This window comes from Hippichthys cyanospilos, chromosome 6 (genome assembly GCF_059441005.1).
Source record: "Hippichthys cyanospilos isolate Australia breed blue-spotted pipefish chromosome 6, RoL_Hcya_1.0, whole genome shotgun sequence".
In the NCBI taxonomy this organism is placed as follows: domain Eukaryota; kingdom Metazoa; phylum Chordata; class Actinopteri; order Syngnathiformes; family Syngnathidae; genus Hippichthys; species Hippichthys cyanospilos.
In genome coordinates, this window is record NC_142374.1 from 3584529 (window position 1) to 3597314 (window position 12786).

The window sequence follows — 12786 nt, forward strand, 5'->3', positions numbered from 1 at the left end:
AGTCAGCTAATTATAACAAGATATCAACAGGATTACTCAAATCAAAGCACTCACTTGTAGTCTGAAAAAAATAAAATAAGAGCTTCTTGTCGGGGAGTTCTTGCGACTTTCCATACTGCGTTTTTAATTGCAATAACTATAACAGAGCAAGATAGGCTAATAAATCAGCAAGATTACACATGGTGAGTAAGTGCTACCCAGTGGCTGATTTCGCATCACTACCATTTATAATAAATGTTTATCCAGTCACATTGGGATAACCTCAAATAGAAAAACCAGTGTTTTTTCTTTCCATAACTTTTTGAGGGTTGTTCCAGCTGTGAATTTCTCTGCAAACATCTCTTAACAATGACAATGATCACATGAATTGACAACCATGAGAGCCCATTCATCAGATCAGGTGGGTGAAATTCATTCCTGCCTCCGAATGACTCATTACCATTTGTATGCATGGGGGCCGGCCTTGAGTTTCAATGGCCCTATTTAAAGTGGTCGTCATTGCATCTTGTACATTTCCACCTTTGGAAGCAAGAGGCATTTGGCAAAGCAGGACTGATCCATGAACAACTGGGTAATGCTGAAGAAAAGGAAGAGCTTCGTCCAAGTCTTTTTTTCTGACCCAACTTGAGCACTGGCTTGATTTTGAGCAAGAGTAAGTGCTACTTGTTGGGGCAGTCAGACAGACATGATCAACATGATTTGTGTGCACAGAAAATATGTTACTTTAAATGTGTTCATTGAAGTGTTCCGTTTCCATTTTTTGGTTGCTTTTCAATACAGTAGCTTGACCTCAACACAGCTGAACATAATTACGAGACAGCAGGATTACTCGAACTGAAGCACTCACTTGTATTCTGCAGAGTAAGTGCTTCTCGTTGGGGTAGTTCTGGTGAATTTCTGACAGCATTTGGTCAAAGGTGATACCAAATCATCATCTCCAATGGAGGCATTGCAGACTATGTTGTTGCAATACTTTTTTCTCCTTTGGGTTTCCTCAGAGGTGAGCTTTTCAGCATCCATGTCCTACTGCATTCGATCGCTAACACCACACAACAAACGTACTTACTGTTTCTTTTTTTGTCGTAAGTGCCTCTGTTGGAGTGGTGTTAAGAAACAATGTAGTGACTGAACTTCTTGTTCAAATAGGCAGGATGGTAGCGATCTCCCTTTTAAAACTTACACATAATAAGCAAGTTTTGGATGCTGATTTGTCTTGGGTTGAATCATGAATGAATGAGCAACGCCCAGGAAAAGGACCAAGTGTTTTCAAAGTCCCAATTTGAGCACTGGCTTGTTTTTTGCAATAGTAAGTGCTACATGTTGGGGCAGTGAGATGGACATGATCAATATAATAACTATAAACAAGACAGCGTATATGGCTGCTCCTTTGACCACTTTAAATTAATTTTCTCATTCCTTGAATCGATTTTCAATGCAGTGTGTTGGCCTCAAACCAGCAAATTATGGCACATAGTAAACAGGGTTACTCAAACAAAAGCACTCACTTGTGTTCTGAAAGAAGTAAGTGCTTCTTGTTGGGGTAGTCCTGGAGACGTTTCGTATGATGTTTGGTCAAATTTGATCTGAAATCACAATCTATTCTGTTGCATTAAGTTTTATCTTTTGGGACATAATTCAGGGGAGAGATTTTCAGTCTCCATTTGCTATCGCTTTCAGGTCTGTATTTGCCGATAAGACAACCTGAACAAATGCACTGACCGCAGTTTTTATTGCAATAATTGCTACTGTTGCTGGACCAACATCTCGCTCCTGCACTTATGACAAATTGCAGGAACTCACAAAGGTCCATATTGAAACATGTGCTATTTTTGGCTGCTTTTGCAAGACTGCTGTGATCATCAATTCCCCCTATGATGACTTCAAATGGTAGCACCACTGTTTTATCTATTAACAAGTGCTTCCTTTTGGGGTTGTCCTGGCTGCGAGCTTTCACAGACAGCTTGGTCTACTGGTAACAATCACAGGAATTGACAAGCATTACACCCCATTTTTTAGAAAATACATTCCTGGGTACCCATGGGTATTTGTATGGATGAAAGCTGAAGTTGAGTTTAAATGGTTATATTTTTCAGTGGTCATGACTGCATGTTGGACTAATCCGTGCGCAAGTATAAGAAGATCTAGTCTATTTCATTGACCTAATCTGAGCACTGGCTTGCCTTGAGAAATAGTAAGTGCTTCTTGTTGGGGCAGTGAGACGGACATGATCAACATGATGAGTCTGTTTCCTCTTTTTTTTCTCCCATGTTTTGAAAATTCAATGTCGGCAGGATTGCTCAAAGTGAAGCACTCACTTGTGTTCTTAAAGCAGTAAGTGCTTCCAGTTGGGGTAGTCCTGTCGATAAACCTAGAGAGATTGAAAAAGTGTCTTTCATTTTCATTTTCCTTGATGTTTTAAAATTTTAGCGACAAATGGATTACCCAAACCTAAGCAGTCGTGGTCCAAAATTCGTAAGTGCTTCTTGTTGGGGTGATTCTGGTGACTTTTCATACTGCGTTTTATCAGAACTGATTGCAAGTTCACGACCAAAACCAAGGCAAATTCATCAACAAACTTACTTCAAACCAAAGTATTCACTTGTGGACTGAAAGTTGTAAGGGCTTCTATTTGGGGTAAGCCGGGTGACATTGCGCATGTTTGGGCAAAGTTGATGTCAACAAATTATGTTTTCAAATGAAGGATTTAAAGACTTTGCATTTTCAATAGCTTTTGTCTTTTGTTTTTCCCCAGTAGTGAGCTTTTAGCAGGCAATTGACTTGTTATTTGCTCACTCAATATTTGTCAGTAATACACACCAGACAGATGCACGACTGGTATTTTTACAGCAGTGCTTTTGTTGGGGTTGTGTTACTAGACCAGCAAGTCACTTCTGCTTTTTGAAATATTGCAAGAATTAACCAACTATTGGTCTAGGTTTGAGCTGGTATGGATTTTTTTTTTTTAACCTCACATGGGTGATACCCGAGTGCTGAATAGAGAGGGGGGGGGGGCTGCTGCAAATACATTCATGAGTATATATTCCTGCATGAAAGCTGAAGTTGACTTTAAATGGCCGAAGAACAGGGAGACCGTCATCCAAGTCCATTTAATTGACCCAATATGAGCACTGGCTTTACTTTGAGCAATAGTAAGTGCTTTTTGTTGAGGCAGTGAGACGGACGTGAGCAATGTGATGTGCCTTTTCCCTAGATGAATTGAAATGATAAAAGGGTCTTTTAATGAGTGTCCGTTTCCTTTTGAAAATTCAACAACAGGATTGCTCACACAGAAGCACTGACTTGTGTTCTTAAAGCAGTAAGTGCTTCTTGTTGGGGCAATTCTGATGACTTTACCTACCACGTTTGGTCAAAGTTGCAATGCAATGGGCTGCATTTTTATAATCACTTTCTCGGCTATGCTTGTTGCCACTGATACTAATTGACGAATTGACAAAGTCCATTAATTCAAAGCAGGGACTTCAATTCAACCAATTCTTCCCAATTGATTGATTTTCATATGCATGGGAGGTCAAGTTGAGTTTCAATGGCTGTATTGAGTGGGGCCGTTGCATGTTGAACCACATTTCCACATAAGGCAGTATTTCACGTTCTCAAAAGTGCTTTCTTCCGGGGTGGTCTTGGCTGTGATTTTTTCCCCGGACAACTGTTCCCACTGATAACGATCTCATGAATTGAATAGTTACAGCTGATTCATCATCCCATATGTCCGTTCAACCCAGCGACATTCATATGCGTGTATGACATAAGCTTCAACTGTTGTGAAATTGAAGTAGTGTCGTTAGGCTCTTAAAAATGGCAATGATCACACGTACGGACAATCACTATGGTGCATTCATTCAAAGTGGTTGTCATTGCATGTTGGATATTTCAAACTTTGGGAGCAGGAGGCATTTGGCAAAGGAGGACTGATCCATGAACAATTGGGAGATGTGTACACAGAAACTTAATATTACTGTTACTTCAAATATGTTCATTGAAGTCTTCTGTTTTGTCTTTTTCTTTTTTGGGGTTGCCTTTAACCAGAAAGTCTTGACCTCAATGCAGCAGGATTATTCTAACAGAACCACTCACTTATATTTTGTAAGCAGTAAGTGCTTCTCGTTGGGGTAGTCCTGGTGAATTTCAAACGGCATTAACTGGTCAAAGTTGGGACCATTTCAATGGAACCATTTCAGACTATGCAGTTCCAATAGTTTTTTTTTAAATTGTGGGTTTCTTCAGCATCCATCTCCTATTACATTCGATTTCACTCTCTAACACATTGACACTACACAACAGATGTACTTACGTTTTTTGTAAGTGCTTTTGTTGGGTTGGTGTTACTCAACTTACTCAACCTTCGTTTAGGTAGTTAGGATGGCATGGATTTCCTTTTTAAAACTAACTCATAACAAGCAAGGTTTGAATGTTGAATTGACTGATTCATGAATAAATGAGCAATGCCCCAAAAAAGGACCAGGTGTCTTTGAAGTCCGTTTTATTGTCCCAACTTGAGCGTTGGCTTGGTTTTTTAGCAACAGTAAGTGCTACATGTTTGGGCAGTCATACGGACATGATTGCCATAACAATTGTAAACAAGATCGCTAGTATGGCTACTCCTTTGACCACTTCCAATGAAGAAATTGTGTCTTTGTAGGTTTCTCATTTGTTGAATTGATTTTCAGTGTAGTGTTTTGGCCTCAACAGTATCTGGTCAACAGAGTTACTCAAACGAAAGCACCCACTTGTGTTCTGAAAAGAGTAAGTGCTTCTTGTTGGGGTACTTCTGGAGATGTTTCATACAGCATTTGGTCAAAGTTAAAGATATGAAATTGCGATTTCAAATAGAGGCTTGCGGTCTAAACAGTTGCAATAGCTTTTATCTTTGAGACATAAATCAGGGCTGAGATTTCCAGTCTCCATTTGCTATTGCATTAAGGTCTCACTGTATTTGTTAAGAGGACAACATAAACAAATGTAACTGATTTTGTATGCACAGTTGTTATTGCAATATTTGCAAGTGTTGCTGCACCAATGTCTCTCCTGCCTTTAGGAAAAATTGCAGAAACTCAGTGTTGGAATTTTATTTCTAAATCAACATAAACTCAAGTTAGTAATCTGACTCCAATTGGTGACCTTACCCAACTGCCACTCATCCAACAATTTGCGCGCTCGTTCTGCAATAGAAAGGTATCAGGAAGCCGGCATTTTCACACACGAGTGGATTTATTCCTAACACGCAGATCTAATACAAGCACCTGGGTCTCGGGTCCCTCTCAATACAGCCCTGTACACCGCTGTTGCCACCAGCAGACGTACTCTCATCCGAGTTGCCCAGCAATGAGTTATACCACACAATATGCAAATGGCACATCAACAAAGGCATCCTGGCATTATTTTATTGGCTATGTGTATACTGTTGTTAACTTTAGCTTGCTCTCATTGGTCTTTCTTCCCCTGCAGAATTGCTTGCTTACTCCTCCTGGTTGTAGTTTTCCTCAAAGTTGTTTTTCACCAGGTGCCAAGGTCATCTCATCCCCGCGACTAGCACCGTTTGCTCTGAAACATTCCATTCTTACACTCCCTTGCACCCCATATTGTTTTGTTCACTTTACAATCTCACACTCTCATACACAGAATGTAGCAACATCTAATGAACTACTTTAAGCTCAAACTCTTATATTCCTTTATCAGTTACTGGTTGAGATGTCATCTTTAAACCCTCACATGGACAAGACATTTTTATGCATGAAAGCAGAGGTTGAATTTCAACGGTTGTATTTTAGGTGGTCATTGTTGCATGTTGGATTGAGCCATGTGCAAGTATAAGAAGACATGTCCTCAAGTCCATTCATGGACCCGATCTGAGCACTGCCTTGACTTTGAGCTATAGTAAGTGTTTTTTTTGGGGGGGGTGGGGGGGGCAGTGAGACAGATACGATGTGATGTCTGTTTCCCTAGATCGTTTGATAAGAAAAACGTGTCTTTTCCAGAATTTTATATTTATATTTGATCTTATGAAAGTTTAACATTGGCAGGACTGTTCAAACAGAAGCACTCAGTTGTGCACTAAGCAATAAGTGCTTCTTGTTGGGGTAGCTCTGTTGATCTGCATCCCAATTGATCTGCAGTCAATTGAAATGTCTTCCCAAGCTTCCTTTTCCTTGTTGATGAAAATTTCAGATGTATTACCTAAACCTTAGCACTCACTTTTGTCCCGACATTACTAAGTGCTTCTTGTTGGGATAGTTCTGGTGACCTTTCATTCAACTGTTTGATGATTGCACCAAAACCAAACCAAATAGTACTGTATTCTAATTCATCAACAGGCTTACTCTATCCGAAGCAGTGACGAGCTTTTAGGCTTGGAATTGCCATCACATTATTTTCTCACTCAATATTTGACTGTAACAGCCTAAACAAATCCACTACTGGGATTTTAACTCCAGTAAATGTTGGGGTCAAGTTACTGCACAAAAATGATAATTGATCCTATGAAAACCACTTTGGCCCTTTGATCATATGGGATAGCTGCAATACAGTCCTGCATCCAAATGACCCATTTCCATTCGTATGTATGGAAGGCATTTCCACCTTTGGGTGCAGCCGCCAGTTTGGCGAGGCAGTACCGATCCATGAACAAATGGGCAATGTCCAATGAAAAGAAAAAAATTCCTCCAGGTCCGTTTTAGTGACCCTGCTCGAGCACTGCGTAATTTTGATCAACAGTAAGTGCAACCTGTTGAGTCATTCAGACAGACATAATAAACTTGATCATTGTGCACAGACACCAAATATGAATGTGTTCTTGATCACCTCAAATGATTAAACTCATTCTCATTTCTTGAGTTGATTTTCAATGATGGCCCTTGTTCTTCATATACCTAATGATTGTATTTAGTCACCAGGATTGCTCAAAAGGAAGCACTCACTTGTCTTCTGAAAGCAGTAAGAGCTTCTTGTTGGGGTAGTCCTGGTTTGCAGACTACTCAGTTGCAATAGCTTTTGTCTTTTGGGACATTGATTCAAGGGTGACACTTTCTGTCTACATTTGATATTGAGATATGGTACCACTCTGTATTTGTCGATAGGACAACCGAAACTAATATGCTGACTGGAGTTTTGTCTGCAATGATTGTGTTACAGCGCCAACATGGTCCTTTAGAAAGATTGTAGGAACTCAATTACTGGTCAAGTCCCCCTGTGATGACCCTATGAGTACCCCAAGGCATTCTTAAGCACGGAAGCTGAGCTTGAGTTCCGATCACTGTATTTAAAGGTGGTCATTGTAGCATGTTGAACCGATCTATGCTCAAGAACAAGAAGATCTGTCCTCCAAGTCCATTTCATTGACCCAATATGAGCACTGCCTTGACTTTGAGCAATAGTAAGTGCTTCTTGTTGGGCCAGTAAGGCAGACATGATCAACGTGGTGCACCTGTTCTAGATGAACTGATGCGAAAAAAAATATTTTCCATCAAATTTGTTTCCCTTTCCCTTTGATTTTGTTCAATTCAATTTCAGCAGAAATGCTCACAGAGCAGCACTCACTTGTGTTCTTAGAGCAGTAAGTGCTTCTTGTTGGGGTAATGCTAATGACTTCCCATACAATGTTTGATCCAAGTTAATGATACCAAGTCATGATCGTACTCACTTTTCATACATAAAATATTTGCTATCACATTATGTTCTCACTCTGAATTCGAATTAGTTATCATTTGAAAATGTCCCAGGTGGGAGTTTTTTTTTCTACAGACAGCTGCTCCCACACAATATTCACATGTATTTACAACTATTGATCACATAGGGGGGTTGCAATATATTCCTGAACCCCAAACCACCTTAACAGATCTGTAGCAAAAAATTTGCTTCAATGGCAAAATGTGGTTATCATTGCCTGTTGCAGGCTGGAATTGAATAAATGAGCTATAACCATGAAAAAGAAGACCTGCCATCAAGTCAGTTTCATTGACCCAACTTGAGCACTGACTTGAATTTTAGCAAAAGTAAGTGCTACTTGTTAGGTCGGTCAGACAGACACTATCCAAATAATTGGGAGTATACAATTGTTGACTTATTTTGCATAACATTTATTTGCGTTCATCTAATTGCAGTATGACCTAACCCTAACCTAAAATGGATGTTGAATGTTTTTCTTTTTTTCTTTGCTTAAGTGCTTCTTTTTGGGGTTGTCCCAGCTCTTAGTCCACAAACACCTCAGTAATAAGATCAAATGAATAGATAACCTTTTTAGCCTGCTCATTGAACGAGGAAGTGACGACAAAACATTCCTGCATCTGAATTATTGCCACTGTCAGGTAATGTGATGAGGGCAATGGCGACACATAGTGGTGAACGCAGGTAGTGCAGCGATGTGATGGAATAATGCGCCATGTTGATGTAACATTGAGCCAAATTGATGTAAAATTACCATGTAAATTATTGGCTTAAGATACCAGTCAGAATTGACCTCGACTGGAATAAAACAAGTAAATGAATAAATATAATATAAATATATTATGAATAAATATATTATAAACAGCAGACACCAAATCATCTCTGAAGACAACCAACATTAAAGAAGTCCATGAAGTCAACTCACAATGAAGACACATTGTGAGGCCATAAGATCAAAGCAAGCTTTTAGCAATAAGTCATGCTTGATATTACTCTGTAACTGCCATTGGAAAAAGTGTCAGTTGATCACAAATGTTAAGACCTATGTTCATGTTTATTCTGTAAATGTGCACATATGATATGTTATTGCCTTTTTTAGCCTGATTTGAAATATGCATGGTTTTTCATAGCCTTGGACGAAGTTTTATCTTAATCATTTATTAGCTGAAAGACAAAATGTATTGAATGTGTTTTTGTGTTTTATGTATTAAGGGTACTTGGTAGGCCCAGCCATGTACTTTTTGATACTGTGAATAATTATTCGCTTTGCTTTCGCTAAATAAATACTTCAAAATTTCATTCTTTATTCTATCTCTGTCATTCTTATAAACCAAAATTAGAGATCCTCCTAGTCTTTTGTAAGTGAAATAATGATATTGCCTTTACATCGGCAGTGCCATTCTTGATTAAAGTTTAGTTACTCAGAGTTGGTTGAAGTTAAAACAAACGTACCCGAGTGGTCGTATAAGACTGCTAAACCCTATTCTGGTCTTAACAAGTGCAAATGATCTTTTAGAACGAGGAGCAGCCAAATATATAATTTGCGTGTTTTTTCTACCTTCTCGTCTCAACGGTTACTCGACGAGTCGGCGGATTAAAGTAAGATGGGTAGACGCTTAAAAACTTAAAGGCTGTGAGCACCAGAACGTATCCTCTTCGACACCGGCTTACGCAGATGTCCGTCGCCCGGCGATACAGCGTTAGAGCTGTGCTGGACTAACGGGACGTCTTAACCCTTTACACGGAGAGTCGGTCAGGACTGTTAGTTGTCCTCAGATAGCTGACAGGACTGCGGTAAGAGCAGATCAGTCACCACTCAATGCAATTTGCATGAATGGAGGGTGGAATTGGGGTTTCAATGGCTATGTTTAAAGTGACCGTTGTTGTGTTTCAACCTTCGGGAGTAGAAGCTCGTTTGGTGAAGCAGGATTGATCCATGAACAAACTGGTCATGCTCAAGAAAAGGAAGGCCCGCCATCAAGTCTGTTTCATTGACCCAACTTTAGCACTGACTTGATTTTTAGCAAGAGTAAGTGCTACTTGTTGGGGCAGTCCAACAGACATGATCAACATATGTGTACGCAGAAACATTACTCTTCTCTCGATTACTTCATAAGTGTTCATTTAAAGTCCATTTCGAGTTCGTGTTTTTTTAACTCCTTTTCATTACAATGTCTAGACCTCAACACAGCTGAAAATAATTAGACAACAGGATTATTTGAACTTAAGTACTCACTTGTGGGCTGAAACCAGTAAGTGCTTCTTGTTGGGGTAGTTCTGGAGACGTTTCATACAGCACTTGGTCTAAGTTGATATAAAATCATGATCTTTAAAAGGGGCTTGTTTGTCTTTTAGGATAGGATTCAGAATTGAAGCCTCCATCTGCTCATGTGTTCTCACTCAGTACTTGGCACAAGCTAACCCAAACAAATCTACAGAATGGAGTTTTTATTCAATATTTTGTAGGAATGTAACTTTTGCTTGAAATGTTACATTTGATCCCTCATATGGGCAATGAATTATTACGAAATGTCTAATTTGTCGCTGCTTTAGCAAGACTGCCACGTTCAAAAACACATTTTTTTTTTATACACAAGTGCTTCCTTTTGGGGTTGTGTGCTCTTCCACAGACAGCTGGTTCCAGGAATTGACAACCATTATTGACGATTTGCTCAATGGTGGCCTGCATTATATTCCTTAGTCCCCGAACAATCCATTCCCAAATATAGGAAGGCCTGTTCTTCAAGTCCTTTTCACTGATCTAACTAGAGCACTGGCTTGACTGTGAGTAATTAGTAAGTGCTTCCTGTTGGGACAGTGAGAGAGACATGAGCAACATGGTGTGTTTCCTTAAATCATTTGAAATGAACAAAATGTCCTCTCCAAAGTTTGCATCTTCAATACATTGTCAGACTCAAACCGAAGCACTAACTTATATTCTTAAAGCACTAAGTGCTTCTTATTGGGCTAGATTGTGTGACTTTCCATCCTATGTTTGGTTGAAGATTTTCTTTGCAATTTCTTGACCTAAACTAAACCAAATATGCTAGTTTGTAATCAAGATCACTCAAACATGGGCACTCACTTGTGCTCTGTAAGCAGTTAAGTGGTACTTGTTGGGGTAGATCTTGTGACTCTTGTAGCGCCTCTGCTGTCAGGCAGGATCAAGGAAGCTACTGGGCTAGTTCAATGTTTGGCGGAGTGGCAATGAGATTCCAGAGAGGGAGTAAAATTTTAAACAAAGACCCGACAGTTTAATAAACAATCAAAATCTTCAACAAACTAAAGTCACTGTACACAGCAAACGAATGATATATAGACAATAGTCCTATTTTAGTCCTATTTAATCTCTTTTAATCAGTCATTTAGGTGTTTTGGGGTTCAGATTACACTATATTTTGAAATTTGAGTATAGCGCTCCCTTAACATTCATGTACCAATGATGACAAATCACCAAAATCAATTCAACATTCAAACGAATCAACATTGGTTACAAACAAAATATCCTTCTCCTAATAGTTCATGTATGTGACGTCCATGTATTCCAGAAAGAGGCAAGGCAACGATCCCTACCGTAGCTGTTGTTGAGGCAAGACGGAATGTCATTGGAAAGGATTTGGAGTATTCACTTGCTTCCCAGTCAGATGCTTCGAAGATCAAGGGTGGCTCGCCACTCGGATGTACCTAGAACTGAGAGTCTTATCAACATGCAATCCCCGGGCAGGGGGAAAGGGACCTCTTAATCTTGACATGTTTTAACTTGCTGCAATGGAGCACCTTAAACTATGTTGATGTGAACAGGTAGTCTTTAAATTAAATGTTCACCTAAGGCAGGGGTGTCCAAAGTTGGTCTTCGTGGACCGCTGTCCTGCATGTTTTCCAGGTTTCTTTGCCTGACACACCTCATTCGAATGATCAGGATCGTTATCAGGTTACTGCTAAGCTTGCTGATGAGCTGATCATTTGAATCAGGTGAGTCAAGAAAAGAAACCTGGAAAACATGTAGGACAGCTGCCCTCGAGGACCGACTTTGGACACCCCTGACCTAAGGGATGTACATGTATGCATATATATATATATATATATATATATATATATATATATATATATATATATATATATATATATATATATATATATATATATATATATATACAGTGATTCCCCCCCCTACTTCGCAGTTAATGGGGGGTGTCAACCCCCCCGCGAAGTCTGAAACCCGCGAAGTAGGGTATCAGTTCCTAGATTTCTTTGTATGCCCCAATATAGCTGCAGTAACCATAAACAATCCTCTTTTTTTTTGTATTTTTTTTTGTGTATTTTATTTCCTTTCTCCTATTATTTAACATTACACTATCATTATTAACATTATTGTATATTGATTAAATAACTGATATTACTTAGTTTGTTGAGAATTTGTTCTCAGGACTGGTTATCTGCACCAAGAATCCGGTGAAAGAGTACGCAAGTCATCACGTTGAACTTCACATCTATTTTGGCTCATGTATGGTGTACCATGTAGTATCTGTTGAATAATAAATCAACAACAATGTTAAAGTCAGTCAACTAACATAAACACTTGCCGAACTTTAATCTGTGAATTTACTGTATTTTTAGCCGACATTAACGGGTTAGCAACAACTACTAACTATAAAGTGTACACAAACGAACACATAAACAGAATAAACACTCATCGCTTACTAAACATAGGCAGTAGCGTGTGTTATCAACATAAATGATAAACTATATATATGAGCTTACGTTGTCATTCACTACATCACCGTAACGAGCCGAATGACTCAGAGAACGTAAAACAAGAAACGAAAATGCAACGCGACCTGGCAAATTAAAAGCATGCATTTCAAAATAAGATAAAACGTCACAAACTCTTAACGCTTGAAGAATCCTTAACATAGTTATTAACTAATTTTACTTAGTTAATTGATGAATACAGTAGTGTATAATGTACTTTTTTGCTTTTTTCTTTTTTTCCATTTTTGCGCATTTTTTAAATTATTTTTTATTTTGAAATATTTTTAATTTTTCCTGGAAAAAAACACGAAGTACTGGAAGTACTGAGACGCAATATCTGAGACCGTGAAGTAGGAG